This window comes from Euprymna scolopes, chromosome 3 (assembly GCF_053919585.1).
Source record: "Euprymna scolopes isolate OS-2025 chromosome 3, ASM5391958v1, whole genome shotgun sequence".
Taxonomy (NCBI): domain Eukaryota; kingdom Metazoa; phylum Mollusca; class Cephalopoda; order Sepiida; family Sepiolidae; genus Euprymna; species Euprymna scolopes.
The window spans coordinates 35,170,891-35,180,558 of NC_136484.1; the positions used below are offsets into that span (position 1 = coordinate 35,170,891).

General features: G+C 34.2%; 1 pseudogene; it reads right to left on the reverse strand.

Moving 5' to 3' along the window:
* Window positions 1-9,274: 9,274 nt before the first annotated feature.
* On the reverse strand, window positions 9,275-9,453 carry LOC145263909 (U2 spliceosomal RNA; annotated as a pseudogene).
* Window positions 9,454-9,668: the final 215 nt, after the last annotated feature.

Below are 9,668 nucleotides of genomic sequence, written 5' to 3' on the forward strand. Positions count from 1 at the left end.
TAATTAGTGTAATAATTAGCTTAGGGGTAACGTTTGAGTTAAGTCACACAAAATGTAAAATAAATACTATCGTTTAGAACTGCTTTAAAGCTTCACTGCTCATTCATTTTTCGACCAAATATCAAATAATTATTACAGTTTATTGATCACATTCTCATCTATATTGTGAAAAACATTTTTCAATTGAATATCGTTCAGTAAAACAAAAGTTATGATGAATTTTCTGGTGTTCAAAACCGTAAAAATATGTAAGGATGTACGCAACGCTGTTTATGAATGTTTATGAATGGTTTCCATAGCAATCAAGTCACTTCAGCGATTACTGTTGCTACTAATTCACTGCTGTCGCGAAAATAGAAGTAACAAGTTAAACAGAGAGAATGAAAGCATGAAAGGGAGATAATTGGGGAATGTTATTGAAAGCTGATGAGTGATGCGTTTACGGGGGCTAAAAAAAGTAAGACTGAAATTAAACAAAGAACAAATGAATTTATTGGAAGCCTAGAAAAATCATGGATTACAATAGAAAAATGCGAGCATGAAAAGTAATCTGGTTAAGTTTAAACATGGAAAAGTTTACTTTTCCATGTTTAAGCTTAACCAGACTAGTTGTTAAAACTGGAATAGAAAAGAACAAGATATTCTAGTAAAAAATAATAAACTTATCACTTAGAATATTGCATCATTAAGATTTTTTTTTTCAACTTATAACATTATATAATCAATTCTTAATGCGGCAATATTTTAAGTTATAAATTTATTATATTTTTACTAGAATATCTTGTCCTTTTCTTTTCCAGTTTTAACAACTAGTCCTTTACATTTTCATGTTTAAGCTTAACCATATTACTTTTCATGCTCGCATTTTTCTATTGTAATATATATATATATATGTATATATATATATATATATATATATATATGGGTGTGTGTGTGTGTATACAGGCATGTTTCATATGCAATATCGTTAGAAATTCAGCTTCCCTCGACCTTGCTTTGTATTACTGAAAAAGCTGAGTTTTGAACAAGATCGCAGCTGAAGCATGTGTGCATATATGTAGCAAATAAATGTTTGTAATAATGAAGATATATGCACTCCAATGGCTCTACTCGTTATCGTGTACTATTTTATAAATGACATTACAATCACCACTCCACTCCACACACATACTATATATGTGTATATATGTATATGTGTGTGTGTGCATGCGTATGTATAAGACGACGAGCGTTAAATATGGATAATTAATTCATACTTAACCCCCTCTTATCTTTCCTCACATCTTAAACATATTTGTCACTAGGTTTCCACTCTACTTTCGAGTACCTCCTCCCATATCTTTCCTATTTTTACAGGCCACTATTTTCATCGCCACTATTCTTACTGTTCTACTCTTTTGTCCAGCAGATAAAACCACACAAGTTCATAACACCCTTATCCATCCCGAAACTTTGATTGTAGTATTGCCTATCCGGATAAGCATTCAGTAAAGTGAAAAAAAAAAAAAGAAAAAACAGAAAGAAAGAAATTGCCCTGTCCTTTATTTTAAACCCAAAGGAAAGAGAAGTGGTAGCTACGGCCCATTGAACTGGAATGTGCTCAACATTTTATCTGTATACTGAATTGCTATTTCTCTCCCCCTCCTTGAATATCAAAAGAAGAAGGAAAGCCAATAAATAAATATATAAAAACACATTGACCATTCTCATTGGTCATTTTCTTTTACCTCTAATTCCTCCTTGATTTTGCTAAAAAAATATCTTGTCCAGTTTTCACAGCAGAAAGAAAATATTTTTCCTATTCTAGCCCTCGGAATAATCATTATCAGGGTAGATAATACGAAATAGTTGAATGCATAAAGTGATATTTAATCTAATATCTAGTGTAGAATATAAAATCTGGGTATTTAACAGAGAAGCCAGCAAACGAACAAAAGCGTAAAAAATGTAAATATATAACAAATAAAGGTACTTCTACACTATTGAAACGAGATTTTCTAGTCGATGCATAGAGTTTTCAGATAAAAACAATAGTTTCAACCGATTTTTTGTCAATTCTAATAAGTTACTTACAAATTATGCAGTCGAAATTACCTGAATTATTAAAATAAAAAAAAGAACTTTAATCGTGTGAGCAGGTGAAAAATTGCCGTCATCTTTGTTTAATTTTAACGGAAAATTACCTCCCTCTTAAACTCTCCTGTGTTTTACGATCGTTTTCATCAAATTCTAGTTTTATTTTCTTTAATAAAAAAAATTTCTATCTTATCGATTTTTGTAATTTTTTGATATAATAATCTTAAAAATACGAGGAATACGTAGATAACATTGTTTTATATGAACTTCCCTTTTATAATTTTCGAAAATCTCGTCCCACTTCTGTAGAAGCTCCCAAATAAATGTTATCAAAAGCAAGATAAATTTCTCTTTTCTCTACTTGGATAAGTTTTGTGCGTTTAAACGTGTTATAAAGCTTTTATTCGGTTCAAAAAAGGAACAGTGTCGATTTGGTAAGGTAAACCGACAAAAACATGGCCGACTCCGAATATGCCGTCTTTGGCCATGTTAGCTAAATCACATTTTATAAATATCTGAGAATAACTGTTAAGTATCAAAGGGAGATAACTCAACAATAATTAATAGGGTGCATCTGAACAATCGGCACCCCCTTACATTTCTTTTGACTCTTTTTAACCTATTTCTGCGGATTATTATCGATTGGACACTAAGCTACCAGATTATAAAACATGGGGGGGAAAATCAATACTTAAAGATTTAGAAGGGGCGTTCAGTTTCACATACTACGTTCTAGTAAATCGATCCCCAATTATTACTATCGATTTACGACCACGTTTTCATGTTGGCTCCTTCAGCACCCCCCCCCTATTATCATTATTATTTTGATTTCTTTTGCAACTTTTCACTTTGAAAAAATTTCGGTCTGTCGCACTACTCCGTCATCATCATCATTATCATCATTATTTATTTATTTTTGTAAGGCTCTTTTGCATTTAACGACCCGCGTTATTTTTAAATAGTATTTTCATGTTAAATTCAAGTTTTACGATATCTTTTTTTATTAAGTTGTTAGATGAGAGTACGGAATAGTTACTAAACTCCCCCGTCCTCATGTTATATAATAGGTTTCTAAATGATAACGAATTTAGCGCGGGTCGTTAAATGCAAAAGTACCTTTTTAAAGCAATTACACGTGGATCCATGTCAATAATTGTGAAATAATCCGCAGAAACAGTTGCAAAAAGACAGAAAGAAATACATTTGTAAAAGGAGTGCCGATTGTTCAGGTGCATTATTTGTCCATGTTATAATACTGTCGAAATTTCATTAATGGCTAAAACATTTTTTATTCGTTAAAAAAAATTATTTGATCATTTAATTTAGATTTTTGGAATACATCCTTTTCGCTCAGGATGAAATATAATTGAAATATTCTAGTGTTCACGTCAATTTAAAGATAACTTCAAATTGAGGAGGCAAAAAGAAAGTCCGACAATGGAAAATTGTTATTTAAATGTAACTTTAGGACATTAATGCAACATAAATACAACAGGAACATAATGAACTAGTTAATATTTAGTAGCATAGGCCTTCTGCAATTTGACACCCTGAAATATTTTGGGAATTCCTTGAATTAGACTGCAGCAATACTCCGGGGAAAGGGCATCCCACTTTTCTTTAATTTTTGTCCAAAGTTCTTCCAAATTTGAGATTTTATCATTGCGTAGCTGTTGCTTGATGTAATGCCATACGTTTTCGATAGGATTATGGTCTGGAGATTGTGCAGGCCAATCCCAACACGGAATGGCATGCTCTTCCAGGAACCTCTTGACATTGCCAGCTATGTGAATGGGAGCATTATCCTACATGCAGTTTTTGAAAAAATCACAAGTGCGGACTTTCTTTATGCCGACCCTTTACACTATAAAGTTTTATATGGACCTATAAATGCACTCTTGTCCGTTCGTCCGTTCATATGTTCGCACTTTTCTCAATAACTACCCCTTGGGATTTTTTGAAATTTTGCACAAACATTAAACATGGTATCAGTAAAAAAGTAACAGAACGGATTTTCCGGGAAAACTCCAGTTGTCTCCCTAGGGATGCCTTTCGGGTTAAAATGGCTATAATTGACCGTTTTGTTCTTATTAAAAAGAAAAAAAAATTGATGTCTTGGATTTTTATAAAATTTTCTGAAAAGTTGTACCTAACTGATTTCTGTATAATTTTGTTTGTCTGTACTTCGCGATAATTCATGGGTGTGCCCCAGGAGCTCTTTTAGGGCTAATAAAATTACTCCATTTTGGGGAGTGTTTTACCCTATTTTCCCAAAATTTTCTGTGCATGTCTATTTAGCAGTTTTGCATGGTGCTGAACTCAAATTCAAATATGTCAAAGCCTTGGGGGCTTTTAGGGGCTGTCCCATCGACGAAATGTTGCATCCCACTGCCTGTTCTATAATTACTTTAATGGTGAATGCTCTGACGAACTACAAGCACTTGTACAAACCCGACAAGCAGCAAAATACCTCCCCTTCACTAGGTGTAAGAAGGCCTTCTACTCCAATAATTTCTTCCCCAGAACTGCTAGATTTTGGAACTCCCTTCCGGAATTCTGCTTTCCCAACTGTACTGACATGCAGAAGTTCGAATGTAATGTGAACAGACATCTTGCTACTCATCTCTCTTCATAATACCCCTGCAACTTATGTCCCCGATAGTAGCCCCCTCCCCTACTTCCAAGTGGAACTGTGCCTTGTTTGGGGTGAAAATTGAATTTAAAAAAAATTGAGGGAGGCAAATGATGAAGTTAAGTCATTTTTATGCCACTGTGCACTCACGGAGGACCATGCATGGTCCACTTTTTTTTTGTTTTGTTTTTTAAATAATAAAGCACATAATGAGAAACAATCTATTTCTGGTTGTTTTAAGCAAAGGGTAACGATTTGAATTGACGAAACCGTCAAACGTAAAAAGAGAGCACGTAAACGGGACAAAATAAAACCAGTTTTCTTTCTTTCTTTTCTTTTTTTTTTTAGAAATTAAAACTCTTTTTATTTCTTCTCTTTCATCTCGGCCAACAGGAATTCAAGGGGGGGGTCTCAAACCGTAAAACCGAACGACGATAGGACAGAAGTAAAGAACGAGGCTTAACCTTTCACTGACCCAGCTGTGTTTACTGACTTTGCGCTGGTAACTGCAATGTTTTAGGGACATAGCTGTGAAGTGGGACTATGAAGGGGAGGGGCAATATGGGTGGGATAAGAGATTTGAGGGTTGGGGAAAACTGATAATGTTAAGAGTTCACGACTTATAATTTTCAGACTCCCAGCATTTACCTAAGGGAGGGAAGGAGGGAGAGAGAGAGACAGAGAGAGGCAGAGAGAGAGAGAGAAAGAGAGGGCGATTGGGCAGGGCCGGTTTAATTGACGTGGGTAAAAAAAAATTAAATTTAAGTTCACACATACACATATCTATTTACATAGATTTTCTGAAGCCCGTCTCTAAAGTCATCCAGGCTGGTCATATCGAAACCTTAAAAGTACCATCACACCCATTTTTGTCAAAATAAGGAATGTTTTGGCTTGTTCCTAGTAGATGTCCGCTCCCAGGCGTTACTGACTCCTCTGTTAGGAGATTATTGCCTCAGAAATGTCTTCCAAGAAATGCACACTATTTCGTTATCAGGCTTCTTTGTACTCTCCCAAACGTGGGGAGCCGTTTTTTCCCCACTCTATGTGATCTAATCAGTTTTTCTCTTGGCTTTCTTGGTTAGGAATAAAGTGTAGTAGCTGTTTACACGTTCTCTTCTATTTGCGGTTAGTGAAAGAGAAATCGTTCTAGACTAAGGTAATTTTATTTATTTTTTTTTTATTCTAATCCAAACTGTATCTTTTGAGAAGCTGTATTTCCCAACATTAAAACTCGTCCCTGTTTCTAACTCTGCCTCCGTGAGAAAAAAAAAAAAAGAATATCAAACAGTTTCTCATGTCATTTAAATTGATTTCCACTGTAACAATTTTACGTAACTGGAATAGATTTTTCCATAAAAAACAAAGCAAAATGTATTCTTTTTTTTGCAAATAACACGCTAGAAGAAAAATGAAGACTGGTTAGCTTAATATAATCAACTATTAATATGTTCGATACACGGCGATGGAGGTTGGACCTCTAAAATATCCGACAAGATAACATTATATATATTACTAGGAGACCGCCCGGCATTGCCCGCTCGTAAAATACGATTCAATATGATATTTTAATAAATGCAGATTTCGGATTTATTATTATATTATTATATTGGACCCAATATATAGTAATGATTTATAAAGTTTAACAAAATAATAACTCATACGTCACCACGGAGAATCGAAACCAAAACGGTTAGCTTACGATCTACTTCTCTTTTGACATTAATGCCTGGGCTATGAAGATACGCTTGCTGCAAGGTTAAAAATTAAGACATGAACAAATAGCTATTACCTTACGCATGCATATTCGAAATGCCGTTGTTCGGCGTTCACCTGGCAAATTCCATTTTTTAAAATATTTTCACATTCTTGCACCGATTCTACCCGGCTAAAATACAAATATAAAGTTTCGCATGGGCTCGAACACCCTATATATAAAGTTTCATGTATGTAGACCAAAAACTGACGGAGGAGATTGGCAGGCAAATATTATTTTAAGAAAAATATATTCGCATGCATAAATATATATAGAGTTTTGTGTTTACTATATGTATTTTACGCAAGGCTCGCCTTTTTTCTGTTGTTCTTGGCCTTCGGGTCGGGATGAAAGTGTAGTATCTGTTCTGCAGATACTGTACTTAAGATAATTTGTAACAGTCAATGGAGGGAAAATCCTCTATACTGGGACAATTATTTTTGGTAACCAGAGTGCCCCCTTTTTGACTACTTTTAGGGGAGCTTTCTTACCCCACATTAAAAACGGCCTTGTGCCTAATTTGCTTTGGTGGGGAAGCAAATAAATACAATAATACGCAAGTATAAATCATGTAGAATATATGCATGAACATAATTACACGTAATAGTTAACTCTAGACGATCGTATTATGAGAACACCGAAAAATTAATAGGAAATTAATTAAAACGAATGTTTAAGAGAATATGCAAATTAGCTAGATTTTTTTTTAGATGGGGGTCACCACTTATCAAGGCCCGGAGGCCACTCAGGGATAAGGGTTATTTTGTGTACAGTAGTCAATCAGATAGTATTGTAGTAATCATTAGTATTGAAGATTTGATAGAGTGTCTTACTGAAGGGGCGGTTTGTCAGGAATTTGTTTATGTTGGATTTCAAGACATACAGGTTGTAGACAGGTGGGAAACAGGCAAACGGAAGAGAGTTCCACAGTCTTTTGCAGATGAATGCAATTCCATGGCCCATGTATAACAAAGTTGTATTTTCTTTTTAAACAAATAAAAAAAGGTTTTTAATATGAATATCAATACAAAAAATATTATGGGTGTATAAATAAATAAATGGTTAAAAATAAATTTAATACATCATAATAATCCAAGTCAGTATTATTTTAAAACAAAATATCTAGCTTTTTCATTCGAATACGTTGTGATGAGTAATTTGTATATTTATTTTTTTATTCACGGACTGTTATGCTCCTCTTTATAGTTGCTGTTGTTTCACTAAGTTTCGGCCAACTATTCCTCTGGCCTTCTTCAGAAGAAAACTATAAAGATAAAGATAAAACACCGCAAATAAAATAAATAAATAAATATAAAAATCACTCATCTCAAAGCATTCTAATAAAAATTATATAATACCATTCGATACAGATACCATTCGACAATGGGAGCCCAGATAAGAACGAACACTTTGATTTATAAGATCTAAAAACCAAATCGTGGCGCAGTGGATAAAGGCGTTGAATCTCTACAGTTCCCGGTAAGCATTGTCTGAAGATAACAGTTTCAATCCTGCCCAGAGGATTAGTTGGCGAAAACGTGGTTAAACAACAATAATTATGGAAGGCAGTAATTACTGAGGATACAGTTAAAAGATGCAGTTAATGCGGTTAACCACCTGAAGAAGGCCGGAGGAATAGTTGGCAGAAACGTGGTGAAACAAAGACCATGAAGATGAGGATAACAGTCATCAAATAAATAAATAGTTATAAGTTATAATAGTTAATGATTTTATTGAAAGAAAGTTAGTAAGTTATAGAAAATAAAACGCTTAAAATAACTGGTTATGCTTAAATTATAATAACAAGATGATCACAGAGATTATGAAGTTCATAATATGCAACAATTAAGATAAAATCAGTTTCCAGAAAGAACATGTTTTGATTTGCATTTTTATTACATATGTCGCTTGATATAAATATGAATAAGTCTATATAAATAAAAATGTAAAATGTATGTTTGTTCGTATGAATAAGTCTATATAAATAAAAATGTGAAATGTATGTTTGTTCGTAATCGATAAACTAAAAAAAGCACTGAAGCTATTTCCTCGACATTGCGTTTATATCGACATAACGTTTTTATCTAATCAAAGCGTGTTTTTATATATTCTAAATTACCAAATATTACAATATTAAAAAAAAAAAATTATTCGATATCGTTTCTTTTCAACGAAAGTCGACCATTTTTAAACGCCGAAAACTAACGATTGTGATTTTACACGTGCAAAAAACAAAAAACAAAACAAAAACAAAACAAAACTTTTTTTCTTTTAGCAATGTTTACAAGAATAAAACAGACGGTAAGTCGTTGTTTCTTTTTAATTTGTTATATTTTTGTTTATTATTTTCTGTTGATTTTACATGTTTTCTTTCGTATTTTCCTTGAGTAGCCTTGTTAGGCTTTGATAATCAGCGACACTCGGCGAAAGCCGTAGTTGATGTCATGTTTCGAGCAAAGCCGAGCAGTCAGTTAGGTACGTCTTGTTCAAATTTTTCACAAGTACCGGTTGGTTCTTAATGTGTGGAAAACTCGACTCCACAAAAAGGGGTACACAGGATAGGAAAAAAATAAAATTTGCCTCAGTCTACAAGGAGTTCTCCTCTACTGAGGACGAAAACGGCGAAGTTTAGTTCACCCTCAGTTTCTGTCACTTTCTTCCTTTCTTTCTTCCTCTGTCTTTTTTTCTCTCTCCATCCATATCTTCCTTAACTTTTTCTCTCCATCACCCTTTCCATCTCTCTTTGAGCCCTGGTGGGGCATAAGCCATCCGCATCTGCCCACCAACGTCCACGGTCCTGAGCGATTTGCTCCAACTCCCAAGACAAAAAAAAGTGCAATACCAGGCCAACCCGTGGAAAAGAGGGAGCAAGCTCCTAAACCTTGACCGAGGTCACAAAAAATTAGTTTAATATCGTGATCCCTCCATGCGAGGGGCCTATTAGATATTAATCTGATAAGAACAGATACTACACTTTGATCTTAGCCATTATTCCTCACCTCTCTCTCTTTCCTTCTCTTCCTCTGTCGCTCTCCCTCTCTGTCTCTCCCTCCCCCTCTTTCTGTCTCTATCTCTTAATCCTTTATGTCTTTCTCTATCTCCCTTTCTTTCTCTTTTTCTATCCCTAGCTATCTTTCTCTCTATCCATCCATCTCTAATCCTTCATCCTATTTTAGTCTCCTAAAGTAATTACAGTTTATAGGG